The sequence below is a fragment of the Mastigoproctus giganteus genome, chromosome 13, assembly GCF_048544385.1.
Source record: "Mastigoproctus giganteus isolate SK-2022 chromosome 13, ASM4854438v1, whole genome shotgun sequence".
NCBI classification, from domain to species: domain Eukaryota; kingdom Metazoa; phylum Arthropoda; class Arachnida; order Uropygi; family Thelyphonidae; genus Mastigoproctus; species Mastigoproctus giganteus.
The window spans coordinates 45,466,801-45,482,592 of record NC_143587.1 but is presented as its reverse complement, the minus strand read 5'-3'; the positions used below and the strand labels follow the sequence as shown (position 1 = coordinate 45,482,592).

Here is a 15,792-nt window from a genome sequence, read left to right as displayed (position 1 = left end):
ATTATTTAGATCCTGTTGCAGTAGCACACTGCCATTACTGTCATTAACAACCCTGCCATCCTTTGTATTATCTGGAAACTTCGACATTAAGCCTGATATACCTTTATCAATTAACCCCAGGGGCTCACATCTGGTGAGTATGGGCTTGGCACACTCAAGGTCCTCAGCTGGAAATCATCATTCTTCTCTTTCTTGGTGATTTCCATTTGACTCTCTCTCTCTCTCTCTCATGGTAACTGGGGAATATTGTCTTTTTACTGGTGCAGCATAAGCCTTAGGTTTCTTTGCACCATATGGCTAATAATAATCATAATAATAATATCATTTATAAATATTCAAAACAACAATGGACCCAACACCGAACCCTGTGGGACTCCACTAATAACATTAGTCCAAGAAGAGCAGCACCCATTGATTACCACCCTCTGTCTTCTCCCACTTAACCATCCTTTTATCCATTGTAGTAACTTACCCTTAATACCATTCTGCTCCAATTTGTACAATAGTCTTCCATGCGCAACAGTGTCAAAAGCTCTTCTGAAATCCAAATTATTTTTTGCATCCAGTTCCTTTGTAACTACATCATATCCTATCAGATTTGTCAGCAAGACTTTCCCTTAACAAACCCATGCTGTGTCTGAATTATTGCTGCAGTCTTGTCTAGATGATCCTGCAATGCATCTTTAACAAGTGACTCCATTATTTTACCCATAACAGAAGTTAAACTAACTGCTCTATAATAATTACTCGTGTCACCCGTTGATTCCCCTTTGTGAATTGGGGATACATTTGCACATCTCCAGTCCGTGGGAACCTCCCCTGAGTCCAAGGATGCTCTTATAATTATGGTTAAGGGTTTGCGTAGTTGCTTTGCCGCCTCCTTTAATATAACTGGATAGATCCCATCCACCCCAGGTGCTTTTCTTATGTTTAACTGCACCAATTTCTCCTCCGCATTGCTCTCAGTTATTACAAAATCATTAAGTATCCTGCTACAATTTGATAACCTTCACCCATTTTCACACCTTAATAATTCCTCATGTGTGAATGTAGATTCAAAATACTCATTCAGTTTGTTTGCTATCTGAGCAGGATCATCAACAGTCGAACCATCGATGTCAATTGGAGCAATCAGATTCATCTCCTTCCTTTTAGAGTTTATATAAATAAAGAAATCCTTGCTGTTTTTCTTAGCATCTTTTGCCAAGGATTTCTTGTAATCTGCCTTTTTCGCCTGCCTAACCTCTTTTGTGATCTGATTACAGACTAGCTTATATCTGCCATAGGCTTCTGAGTTGCTTGATAATTTATATGCATCCCATGGATTTTTCTTCCCTGTCACGAGTCTCATTAGTTCATTTGATAACATTTAGGCCTAAATCTTGAACAATATTTCTTAATAGGTATGAAACGTTTAGTAGCATCCACGATTAATTCCTTGAATGCTTCCCACTTAGAATTTACTGTTGGTAACATCGTCAGTTTATCCCACTCAAATTATTCCCCTAACTTCTTATCATAGAGATTTAGGAATACCCTGAGACTCTAGATTTGCTTTTGCTGTTCATTGCAACTATTTGTACAATGAATTCACCAAAGCAACCTGGTCATTAAGAACTTCAACGTGTTCATTTCTGTAATTTAATTATTAAATACTTCCGCAAAATGCCTAAACCCATCTTTTTATATACTTCCTCCATGTGGCCTGGTGTTGTGCTACGTAACACCATAATTTCTTCTCTTGGTTTTGTAATGCAAAAGCATTATACGGGATTTCGCGTCTCTAATGGAAACACGATTTACAATATAGTCCATCTTGCCACTCTCTATACTAGGTAGGTATTCGGACCAAGATTACCCAGATCTGTGGATCCTCATAGGATGGAAAATTCCCATAGCTCAATTGTAATTAAATCCTTCTCAAAATTCACATGAACGACAGACAGGAGAACAACAATTTCCTTTCAAATCTATCATAACTGTAGGTAACGAGAACTGTGTTTCTGGCGTTAATTTCGAGTCCTGGTTGGAAATGAAGGATGACGTAGCTCGCCTCTGCTGAGCTTCGAGTACAGAAGTCGCTCTGTAACAATAACCTACAGTTAAAACGGGCTTTTTTTCGTCCAGCAAATCAGGCAGATCGACCAGAGAACACACGTAATTTACAGGCACAATGCACATGGATAGTTGAAAGTAGCTTTCTAGGGGACCCTGATGTAATAGTTTACTGTAACAATAACCTACAAAAATACCTCGCAGTTAGTAGAGTAACATCTGGTGACAAAACCGAGAGAGATAGGAAGTTTTCCGTTCTCATGCAAAATGCTAGCGCAGCCTTACTCCTTTGTAGGACGGACCAGATTCTACCAGTAAACCAGCCTTCTAAAAATGGACTTGAAAGCTAACCGAATTTCGAAGTTCAGCAAAACCCCAGAGTAGAGGGGCTATGAATCATCTTTCTTCGGCTGCAATAATCTCGAATACCGTTAGTACTCTCGCTTTTAGTGCGTCAGACTGTCTTGGGTTTCCAACGTGGCTCCGTTTGTTGTGTAGGTGGTTTTGGGGATAAGTACGGATATTTATTTAAAAAGAAAAATAATGTAAATGATTCTGTTAGTCGTAATGATGACCTAAGATTTAAAACTGGAAGGTTCACGCTAAGAGTTTAATTCACGCCAGGAACATTGAGTGTCGAAACCGGCGTTATCAAGCTTTTCACGAGAGCCTTGTACTTGTAAGTATGAATATTTTAACGCCTTATACATTGGATTATATTTGGTGGAATAATTCCGAGTTAGAGCCTTGGAGTTCGGCTTGTAACATAAATTTTTTTTTTTTTTTTTATTGCAGCGATATTTTTCAAAGTATTTAGCAAGACCTACATAACGAAGTCATTCAGAATATTTTATTCTGAGTTATAAAAATTAAATGTGACGGAATGGTACATGAGTAAAGTTGACGAGAAAGAAAAAAGGGGGAGGGGGGAACCTATTCGCAGACGCTTTATAGCTTTCAGAGAAATGATTACCGTAATTTCTTGATCATAAGACGCGTTTTTTTTTTTTTTTTTTATAACAGGAAAATGTTGCTTAAAATTCTCCGTCATATGATGCGAAGATTTACTAAGTGCATATTTTTTTTTTATTGCTAGCTGTGGCCAGAGAAAGTATAATCACAGGGCCAGATTTAAACTTTTGGCCCTAAGCAATAACATGTATCATAAGCAATAACATGTATAAAAATTTGTAAATTGAAAATAAATTAAATAAATTGTACAATTAAACAGACTTTGATAGGCATATAATATGCGTTACGAAAAGACAAGTTATATTTGTGTATATTCTTTATTAAGTTATGTTAAATTGGGTTTATATCTAGAAATAAATTTAGTTTTTCTACTCATATAGCCTACCTTCAGACAGCCTGTTTAAAAAAGAACAACCAAGAACATCTTCGCTTAAGGCCTGGGTTGCTGATAGACACTCCCTCTCACATCTTTATAAAACTTTAATTTGATCCCACTTAGATTATTGATCATCTATCTATGACTCCACAAGGAACTGTTCTTTATTACGTCTGAATGCTATTCAGCATAGCATCCTAAAGACAGTCTGTATGTCGAGGCAAATGAGCCGCCACTACATCTCATACGAAAATCTTTACTATGTAACTGTGCTGCAAAAATCAAAAGGGTTATACTCCAGAATATGGGTACAACCCCGTTCCTGTGTTCAGTGAGAAAGAGGAAGGAGACAGTGATAGGCTGGTGAAGGCACCTCAGACTCACTGCTTACTTTTCTCCTTGCTACACATTACTGGGAGATGTCACATTACATCACAATGTTGGAGCTCAAAGGAAGAAGGAAAAAAAAAATTTTTTTTTTTTGAACAGTGGCAGGTCTTCGATTGCCATTCAATGCATAAATGCATTGAATTATGCATTTTTTTTTTCCTGTTACTTATATAACTGTTACTATGTATATAAAGTGCTTAGCATCATAATACACAGCCATTTCTGAATAAACAGAAAATTTTTAAGGTGGCATCGTTTTAGGTTATATCTCATATTGTGAATGCCTTCACAACGAGTTGCCATGATATTGCACTACTTCGAATAAGTAACGCTTCACCTAAGGAGAAGACTAGTGTTACTTATTCTCAGATAGGTACCACCACCCAGACAGCACTGTTTCAGGGCTATTTGGCCCTTCGTCAGTGAGTGGGTAGGTACCCAAGTGATGCAATGATGGCAAAAACAGTTATGAAGTATAACTCCACAATATGAGAGATGCCTGATGGTGTATGATGTATTTAGACTAAGGCGCATTTAGGGCTAGAGCCTCAAGCTGCGAACAAATTTAGACTATGTATATAAAGTGCTTAGCATCATAATACACAGCCATTTCTGAATAAACAGAAAATTTTTTTTTTTTTTTTTTTTTTTTTCCTAAGGAGAAGACTTCACCTAAGGAGTCTTCTCCTTAGGTGAAGCGTTACTTAATCGAAGTAGTGCAATATCATGGCAACTCGTTGTGAAGGCATTCACAATATGAGATATAACCTAAAACGATGCCACCTTAAAAATTTTCTGTTTATTCAGAAATGGCTGTGTATTATGATGCTAAGCACTTTATATACATAGTCTAAATTTGTTCGCAGCTTGAGGCTCTAGCCCTAAATGCGCCTTAGTCTAAATACATCATACACCATCAGGCATCTCTCATATTGTGGAGTTATACTTCATAACTGTTTTTGCCATCATTGCATCACTTGGGTACCTACCCACTCACTGACGAAGGGCCAAATAGCCCTGAAACAGTGCTGTCTGGGTGGTGGTACCTATCTGAGAATAAGTAACACTAGTCTTCTCCTTAGGTGAAGCGTTACTTATTCGAAGTAGTGCAATATCATGGCAACTCGTTGTGAAGGCATTCACAATATGAGATATAACCTAAAACGATGCCACCTAAAAAAAAAAAAAAAAAAAAATTTCTGTTTATTCAGAAATGGCTGTGTATTATGATGCTAAGCACTTTATATACATAGTCTAAATTTGTTCGCAGCTTGAGGCTCTAGCCCTAAATGCGCCTTAGTCTAAATACATCATACACCATCAGGCATCTCTCATATTGTGGAGTTATACTTCATAACTGTTTTTGCCATCATTGCATCACTTGGGTACCTACCCACTCACTGACGAAGGGCCAAATAGCCCTGAAACAGTGCTGTCTGGGTGGTGGTACCTATCTGAGAATAAGTAACACTAGTCTTCTCCTTAGGTGAAGCGTTACTTATTCGAAGTAGTGCAATATCATGGCAACTCGTTGTGAAGGCATTCACAATATGAGATATAACCTAAAACGATGCCACCTTAAAAATTTTCTGTTTATTCAGAAATGGCTGTGTATTATGATGCTAAGCACTTTATATACATAGTCTAAATTTGTTCGCAGCTTGAGGCTCTAGCCCTAAATGCGCCTTAGTCTAAATACATCATACACCATCAGGCATCTCTCATATTGTGGAGTTATACTTCATAACTGTTTTTGCCATCATTGCATCACTTGGGTACCTACCCACTCACTGACGAAGGGCCAAATAGCCCTGAAACAGTGCTGTCTGGGTGGTGATACCTATCTGAGAATAAGTAACACTAGTCTTATTTCGAAGTAGTGCAATATCATGGCAACTCGTTGTGAAGGCATTCACAATATGAGATATAACCTAAAACGATGCCACCTTAAAAATTTTCTGTTTATTCAGAAATGGCTGTGTATTATGATGCTAAGCACTTTATATACATAGTCTAAATTTGTTCGCAGCTTGTGGCTCTAGCCCTAAATGCGCCTTAGTCTAAATAACTGTTACTTTGGGGAGAGAGAGAGAGGGGGGGGGGCACTGCTTTTCACTTAGAATGGATAGATAAGTGATATGAAAAGTGCTATTATCAGTTGTTTTTTTTTTTTCTTCTTCTTTTCCCAATGTTACAACTTTGGGGAAAAAAATGGCAAGCAGGCATTAGCATTAGTTGAGGCCTATGATGCAAGAAAGCAAGCTTATACAGCATCAGCCAAAAAAAAAAAAAAAAAAACTTATCATTTCACCCATCCAGCCACTCCCAATGTTTGTCTAGTTCAGCCTTAAATTTATTTAAGCTATCAACTTCCACAACTACAGATAGAAGTCTGTTCCAGCAATAAACTACCCGCCTGCTAAAGGAAAACTTCTACACATCTATTCTACAACTGTCTTTCCTCAATTTGAATCTATGCCCCCACAGATTCTTAATCTGAGCAAGCGGAAGAATCCCATCAGCATGCAGAACTTAAGCCTTTCTTCATAAGCACACCCTTTGTTCCTCTCACCAATCTTGTTGCCCTTCTCTGTACTCATTCTAGCAACTCTACATCCTTCCTAAAATAAGGCCTCCAGACCTGTATGCAGTACTCAAGGTGTGGCCTGACCATTGCCTTCTACAAGGGTATAATCACCTCCTATCCCTGCTAGCAAAATTCCTATATATCATTGAGAAGACTCCATGACCTGCTCTGACAGCCTGTCTGCACTGCTCAGAGAAATTCATGTCTGACTGCACAATTACTTTTTCATCCAGGTCTTTTTCATTCTCCACTTCCCTGAGTGTAGTACCACACAGTTGCTACTACCCCATATGCAGTACTTTGCATTTGTCAACATTAAACTTCAGTTGTCACTTTTCAGCCCATCTGCCTAACTTTACTAGATCCTGTTGCAGTAGCATACTGTCATTAACACCCTGCCAACCTTCGTATAATCTGCAAACTTGGACATTAAAACTGATATACCTGGTATTTATCAATATCATTGATAAAAACACAAAAATTCAATAGTCCACCACTGAAATCCTGGGCGACTCCACTAATAACATTAGTCCATGTAGAATGTTCATTTATTACCACTCCAGCCGGCTCCCATTCAACCATCCCTTTATCCATTGTAGCAATTTGCCCTGAATGACATAGCACTCCAGTTTGTATTGCAGTCGTCCATGTGGAACATTATCAAAAGCTTTCTGAAATCCAAGTATATAATATCAAGTGTTTTTCGCATCCACTTCCTTTGTGACCACATTGTAGTATCCAGTCAAATTGGTCAGACAAGACCTCTCCTCAACAATCCCATGTTTGTCTAGTCTTGATCATCTAGTCTTGTCTAGATGATCCTGCAACGCTTCTTTAGCCAGTGGTGGTGCCCACCGAGAATAAGTGACAGTCTTCTCTATTAGTGAAACGTTACTTATTTGAGGTAATGCAATACATGGGCAACTCGTTGTGAAGGATGAGATACAGATGAAATGATGCTTTTCACACTACTGTAGTTTTTCTTTAAGAGTTTTCTATGGTGTATCTACTCCGAGATTATATAGATATAGAATCTTAAAATATTATGCCTAGTTGCATTTAGTTTGTTTTAAATAATAAACATTACGAAAATTGGTCCCCATTTTAAGTGGAATTTTCTGGAACCAATTATCCTCGGATAACGAGGATCCCCCTGTATATGGATAGCTTATATGATATGTATAAAAAAATAATAAAACATAATTGCAATTTTTTGTTCATTTGATTTTAATAAAATTTAGGATGGCTTGACAAATCTTTCTAAAAGACCCAGATATAAAATTGAGACTCCATCCACTGGGACAAAGTAAAGTTAATTGTTGAAGTTCTTTTAGTGTGATTTTAATGTAATTTGGAATGGCTTGGCAAATTTTTTATGAAGGCCCAAATACAAGCTTCCATGAAAATCCATCCGCTGGGATTTGAGTTGTTGCATGCAGATGGATAGCCAGGTGGAACTTCAAACCAAAGGTCTTTCACTCTTACACTGGGCTGTTTACTATATATTTTCCCTAAAAATTAAATACCTTCAGAAATTTATATCTACAGTTCGAAAGTTAACTAATTTATCAACATCCAAAATATCAGTGTGCTAAGTTGCAGCAGTAACAACTTTTTATACCTGAATTTAAGTAGGAGAAAATAAGGTATAAAAGCATAGTTTAAAAATAAATTGTATCAGTGTGACTAAGAATTGTCTGCTATATTTATTTCATTGAATTTACCATTACAGTATTTAGGAATATAGGTTTTCTTATACTGTTACTAGCTCACTTAGCATTAGTAGAGGCATATGATGCAAGAAAGCACCATTAATATAATAATTTTTAATTATATAAAAAAAGGGTTATTTACATATTGCACAATGCTGGTACAGTTTCACAAAGAAAGACTTTATTCCGTTTAATTATTGATTTATTCCAGTGTTAAATGTTTTTGTACATTTTGAGCATTTTTGATTTGATGCACCTTAAAAATGGCTGATAAAAGGAAGGTCACTGCTGAAGTGGTAGTGTTACAAAGAAACATAGCAAAAAGACCATTTTATTAGAAGTGAAGGAAAAGTGACGAGGTGAATACAAAGTGATCTATTGTTATTTCTAATTGTATAACTGTATGCTGATTAATATACCATTATTATGTGACTGCTGTGTTCTTTGTTTTGGAAGAGATTTCATCCACTTGTACTGATTCCCTGCTCTGACTATTTTGTGGCTGAACCTTAACCCAGTGGTTTTCAACTGGGGTGTCGTGTAATTTGGGTTTAAGTTACTTAAAGTTATTATTTTTTTAAAAATTTGTATATTGATTCCATTATAAAAAGGTGTACGGTATCCATTATACCGTATCTTTTTAATTTTGTGGTGATCTATAATTGATCTTTATTTAGTACCTCTATATAAAGAAAAAAATATTATATGGGTATATACAGGGTTGTTAAAATTAAAGTATCCTTATGTAGCAGGCTCGGAGCGAGTTCTAAGGCTCGTACTGAAGAGAAATATGGACAACAGGTACAATAAAGAATGCACTCTCCATTTATTGGGGGAAAAAAATTGTTTCAAAATTTTTCACTGTATGGCCCTTAACTAGCTTAGTTACGATTATGCAAATAACGTAAGTTATTTGAATAATCGTAACTTATTGCCACAGTGCCACTACTCAGCTCTACTGTACTGTATAAAAGCAAAGCAGTCTCTTCAAAATCATACAGTAGATGTTTGCAGGGAAAGCTGCTATTAGTGAAGCTGTACTACTTTACTTTTTACTATCAGAACAGCAACAATACAGCTGCGATTATCAGAGAATTCCATTGTCAGAAGCACATAAGGCGTGGACCTATGACTGTTTGTGCTATCAGCAAAATGATTGCGAAATTTGAAGTGACAAGACTTCTTGGTGTTCAACCAGGTAGAGGTCGAAAACGAGTGGACATCCTCTTGTATTGAAGATGTGGCTATGGCTGTCGTGGATTTATCAAGTCATTCTCCATGTGGTAGCGCAAGTGTGCCAGCTGTTTCTCGTGAAGTGGACATGCCATATTCCACTGTAAGGCTAGTAATGTGTCAGGTGTTGCGGTGCTATCCATACAAGGTGCACATGCTACCACAGCTTCAGTGTGGTGATGCAGATATTCATTTCACATATGCACTTCTGTTTCTGGCACAAATGACAGTGGATATCACTTGGCCATGGAACATCCTTTGGGGTGATGAAGCCCACTTCTGCTTAAATGGACAAGTGAATATGCACAACTGTTGCATTTGGGCAACAGAAAACCCTAGAGTTATCCAAGAGGTCCCATTGCATTCTGCAAAAGTGTGACAGTGTGGTGTGGATTTACGGCCACATTCATGATTAGACCATATTTTTTGAACAGGTAACACCGACTGGACCCCCGCACCTGTTCCGTCACTGGACAGCGATATGAAATGTTGGCAAATTTCGCAATACCAGAATTGCAACGATGTGGGTGCTTTCAGGATACCATATTCATGCAAGATGGGGTGCCACCCCACATCCACCGTTGTGTCTAAAGATTGCTAAGGCAATGCTTTACAGACAAATGGATCATCAGCCGTTGTTTCTAGACATCTTGTCCACCCCGATCACCGGACCTCACCCCATGCGACTTCTGGTTGTGGGATTTTTTGAAGAACCAGGTGTATCGGGAAGGATGTCAAACTGGCAGATCTGAAGGACAGCATTAATCGTCATGTGCTGGCTATTCCATTTGACATGTTACATTCTGCTTTAGAAAATGCTGTTTTTCAAATGGAAACTGTTGTTGACCAAAATGGAGGACACGTTGAACATTTGTAGTGCTGTTCAAGTGATTTGTATTACCACAGTGCCATATAGTGACAAATATTGTAACAATTTTTTTTTCCCCAATAAATGGCGAGCTAATTCTTTATTGTACCTGTTGTCCAAATTTCTCTTCAGTACCAGCCTTAGACCTCTCTCCAGAGCCCTATACATATGGATACTTTAATTTTAACAATCCTATATATTAAAAGGTTGAAAACGACTGTGTTAGGTATTTCTTTTGGCCTAGGGGTGCCATGAAAAAATTACTGGGACACTTAGGACACCGTGAACTGAGAAAGTTTGGGAACCTTTGCCTTAACCTTTCATCGCTCATGTAGACCTGACAGTTGCCACACCTCCCCTCTTTTTTTCCCTGTTATGTTTCAAAATATTGGTAGGGGGAAATCATTCTTCCATGTACCTCTCATTTTTCCGTGTTAATGTTCCCTAAATGAAACAGTATTTTTTGTTGTTTCAGTTTATTTATGCAAGATTAAGGTATTTGGCATCTAACAAATGACATGTGGATGACTGTATTTTCTTTTTCAGAATTAGCTGGTGTGTATAAGCACTGTTCATTTGGTAACTATAACTCCTCCCCGCCGACCGGGCTAGCCGAGTGGGTCAAGTACCTGCCCGGCAACCCAAAGGTTGCGGGTTCGATTCCCGCCTCGGGCTTGGATCAAAGTACTGCAAAAACCTTGGGAGGTGCAATATGGCCACAGAAGCCGATGCGCCAACAACTACCAAATAACTCCTCCCCTCAACATAGTCCACTGTGTGTGTGTGGGGGGGGGGAGATAGTTACAGTTACCAAATGAACAGTGGAGATATGAGTTAGTGTAATATCTCTGCAACTTAACCTTTCATCACTCATGTAGACCTGATAGTTGCCACACATCCCTCCTTTTTTCCCCATTTTATAATTTGGCCCTTTGTCATAGGCTTTTTTGAAAATTGATATTTTTTCAAGGTGTGTGGTTTGCTAGATGAAAAGCAGGAAATTTAGGAAAAAGGATATAATGGAAGACAAGTGGGAAAAAATGTATAATGAATAAAGAACTTCAACTGACAAAAAATAGAATAAATTGTTTAAATAATTAATAAAAGACCATTTTCAGTTCAAAAAAACTTCAGAACTTGTTTGGCATCTAATGTATGCCACACAAGCATTTGTGTTCCATTTAGAGATGAAGCGGAAAAACTAACAGTGTTAGTGTTTCTTCTGCATTGCATTTCTGACAGCACTAAGGTGGTGTAGATCAGTGGTTCTCAACCAAAGGGGGTTTGAACCCCTGGGGGATTCACAAAAGCATTACAGGGGGTTCACACTAAAAATTCTGTAATGGCATCTGCTTAGATTTACATAGGTATATTTTTGTAAACTACAAAATAGTTTAATATTAATTTATGCAGTTCAGTTCAAAATTTATATTTAGTTGTGGTTTGGCAGGATGTTAGTTGGGGGGTGGGTAGGATTGTGTGTGAAAGTGCCGATATGTTGACAGCTAAGTATATAGTTATCAAAGTGCCTCTTTTACTTGAAGCAATGGCACCGACTTATTTTGTTCCCTTTGAAGTGATGATTTGACTTGGTTGCAATATAAAGTACTGTTTCAATAAAGGGAATTTAATAAAAGTTGTTTTATTTTTGTATCACATTAAGCTTACTCCCTTATTATAAACATTTTTCTCAAATAAAACTGTATCTAAGATAATTTCAAATAACCAGGGGCTCACATCTGGTATGGGCTTGGCACACCCAGGATCCTGAGCTGGATATCCTCATTCTTCTCTCTCTCCCCTCTCGGTAACTCAGGAATTTTTTTTTGCTGGTGCATCAAAAGCCTGAGGCTTCCTTCCGCTGTATAGCTAATAATAATAAAAAATAATAAAATGTATTGCACCATTTGGCTGTAGTAAAAGGGTTATGAACATAACTAATAATAAACAAATATAAAGTAAAGAATTGCCAACAAAAGAAACCACATCTCCCACAATTGCTTATAATTAGTTTACTATCATACACTATATCGTGTTAAATAAATGTTTTCCATACTTAATTTTTTTTTTCCCTTTTTAAAGACCATTGTTATTAGCATTAGTAGAGGCATATGATGCAAGAAAGTAAGCTTATGCAGCATCAGCCAAAAAAAAAAAAAAAAACACTCCCATTTCACCCCTCCGTTATTTAGGCTATCAACTTCCACAAAAAGGGATGGAAGTCTGTTCCACCAACCAACTACCCACTGGCTAAAGGCAAACTTCCACATCTATCCTACATCTGTCTTTCCTCAATTTGAATTTATGCCCTCTCAGGTGATTATTCTGAGCAAGAGGAAGAATCCCATCAGCATTGAGCATGCTCAAACCATTCAAGGCTTTATACACCTTAATCAGATCACCTCGCAGGTGCCTAGTCTCCAGACACTGTAATTTGCAAAACTTAAGCCTTTCTTCGTAAGAGCAACCTGTTGTTCCATTCACTAATCTTATTTCCCTTCTCTGTACTCGTTCCAGCAGCTCTACATCCTTCTTGAAATGAGGCCTCCAGACCTGTATACAGTACTCAAGGTGTGGCCTGACCATTGCCTTATACAAGGGGATAATCAGCTCCTTATCTCTGCTAGAAAAATTCCTGTATATCATTGACAAGACACCATGAGCTACTCTTGCAGACAGTCTGCACTGCTCAGAAAACTTCATATCTGCCTGCACAATTACCCCCAGGTCCTTTTCGTTCTCTACCACTGTCAGTATAGCACCACAGAGTTGATACGTTACTCTGGAGTTAGTTTCCCATATGTAGTACTTTCCATTTGTCAATGTTAAACTTCATTTGCCACCTCTCAGCCCATCTGCTCAACTTTTCTAGGTACTGTTGCAGCATTGTACTGTCAATAGTGTCCTTAACAACCCTGCCAACCTTTGTATCGTCTGCAAACTTGGATATTAAGCTTGATTTATCAATATCATTTATAAATACAGAAAACAACAATGGACTCAACACTGAACCCTAAGGGACTCCACTAATAAGATTAGTCCACGATGAGCAGTGTCCATTGATTACCACTCTGTCTTCTCCTGCTCAGCCACCCCTTTATCCATAGCAGCAATTTGCCTCCAATGCCACACTGCTCCAATTTGTTCAGCAGTATGTATAGGTACATAATAATAATTTTATATTATCATGCAATATCGCTTATAAAAATGTAGTAATTGAAATATTTTTTAATAACAATTCAGAACTATTATGATTTCAGAGAATATAGGCTTAGTCGTTCGTGATGAAAATATTATGTTGAAAGGGGTTTGCAAGTGAAAAAAGGTTGGGAATTGCTCATGTAGATGTTACTAGATGGTGTAAAGTTCTTAATTTCTCTGATGCATTCAATTAATTTTTCTATTTACCCCTTGCTGTTTTTCTTCAATGTTTATAACCTGATATCTCTTTCATTTCTCAGTAAGAAACTGAGCATTTTTTTTTTTTTTTTTCTTTTGAAGGCATACTATAGACTTTGACAGTTGTCACAAAACAAGCATTGTAAAAGAACTTGATGCAAGTCCTGTAATGCTTGTTTGTGTGAAGAGATGCTGTATTATCCATATACATATTTGTACAGGACCATATAAAACAGGTGCTTTGCTTTAAATTGTTTATATTTTTTGACGGAATCAAAGTATATTTCTTCACAATGATTTTTGTCAAAAATCATTGTTCAGAAATGATTTTGGTGTTAATTAGCACAGCAGACTTTGGAGAAGTTATCACTGCCATTGATAACTTTCTGAGGCATTGGTTCATAAGATGGCATAAATGCTGGAACGGTATGTTTTCATAGCAAAAACATGTTATTCTACCAGTAGCATAGTGCAAAAGCAGCACAATTTTTTTTGCAAGAAATTCAATTGCAGGAAAGGTCTAAGCAGGTCTAGCAATAAACAAGTTGGTCTAGAAGTTTTGAAGTATGAGGTACTGTGAGTGACAGTAAGAAAGCATCAGCAGAAAAGTGAAATCGGTGAACACTAAATGTGTTAATGGAGCAGTTATGCAAAGTTCTCATTCAAAGTAGTTATGCAAATAAGTATATGTTCTCCTGACCTCAATCCCTTTGGTTACTTTTTGTGAGAGGGTTCTGAAAGACTACATCTATAGGAACAGCCTAGATACAGTTGAACTAAAAGACAAAATTGCATCTGCTATCATCAGAATTATTGCTGATACAGTAGGCGGAGTAGTTGCCAATTTTCAACATAAAACTAGAAATGGCTTTGGAGTATTGAATGAGAAATGGTCTCGTAGTATTGAGCATGTTTTCTATCGATGGATTATTCTGTTTAGTCAACTTTGCTAATTAACACCAAAGTCATCCCAAAGTATTAAGTGTATTATCAAAAAATTTTTGCAATTTAAACTGAAACTTCTTTTTTGATTGACCTTGAGCAGGATGCCAGTGTATCAGTATTGGCAACATGATGCAATGAAGCAAAGCTTTTACAGCATCAGCAAAAAAAAAAAAAATAAAATAAAATCCCATTCCTTTCAGTATATTGTCCAAACTGTCCATAATCTTAACCATAACCTGCAGATTTTTGCCACAAACCAGGCCCAATATTCTGAATATTTACTCGGACAACTACTAGTTCTGCTGCCGTCTTTCCAAATCAGTAGCTGTCGTGCTTGCTTTGGAGCGTATATACAGGGTGTCTCAAAAATATTGGTACAAACGTTTAGGGGAGGTAGGTAACATCTAAAGGAATGTGAATCGCATAGGAACCCATAACCGGAAAGGTCACGGGGAAAGTAGTAGCAGAGGCACAAGAAGCAGAAATGACACAAGACAGTAATTAGTGGCAAACATTTATTTGACATAACATTAACAATGGAGTACGAATTGGATGCATTTCATGATCTTACAACAGATGCTCGAAGGTTCCACCATGAGATGCAATGCATACGTGACACCGACACAGCATGGATTGGCGGACACGGTCGAACACACGTAGAGTTTCTTTGACAGTAGCAGCAGCGCAGACGAGTCTCGCCATGAGATCCATATCCGTCTCCACAGGCAATTCATACACGATAGATTTGAGGGGCCCCCCCCACAGAAAAAAATCAAGGCTCAATAAATCAGGTGAGTGTGGGGGCCAGGCAACGGGTCCACCACGGCCAATCCATCCACGCCCAAAACGCTTGTTCAAATGGTCACGAACATGCCTTCCATAATGGGCAGGCACCCCGTCAATTTGAAACCAAATGTTGCATCTCACATTTGCTGGAACATCGTCAAGTAACCCTGGTAGAACTTGTTCAAGAAAGATCCGATATTTAGCGGAGTTCATGTAGGATGGTAACAGGTATTGGCCGACTAAGCAGTCACCGACCATACCTGCCCATACATTTATTGCGAAGTGATGTTGTGCTGCCTGGGGGTGCACACTGTGTGGGTTGTCGTGAGCCCACACACGAGCATTGTGCTGATTGAATAAGCCTTCCCGAGTGAAATAAGCCCCGTCCGTGAACAAAACATAGGCTGGAAAATTCAAGTCTTGAACACTTTCTTAGAGAAACCACCGCGCAAAAGCCACACATGCAGGA

At 37.9% G+C, this 15,792-nt stretch overlaps 1 protein-coding gene across 1 annotated transcript in view; it reads left to right on the top strand.

Moving 5' to 3' along the window:
• The first annotated feature begins 2,591 nt into the window (after positions 1–2,591).
• Positions 2,592–15,792, top strand: part of LOC150076005 (protein RER1-like) — an 88,307-nt gene continuing 75,106 nt past the window's right edge. Inside the window, exon 1 of the mRNA XM_090388162.1 lies at positions 2,592–2,734. The gene's annotated coding sequence lies outside the window, so the exon portion shown is untranslated. The remainder of the gene's footprint in view (positions 2,735–15,792) is intronic.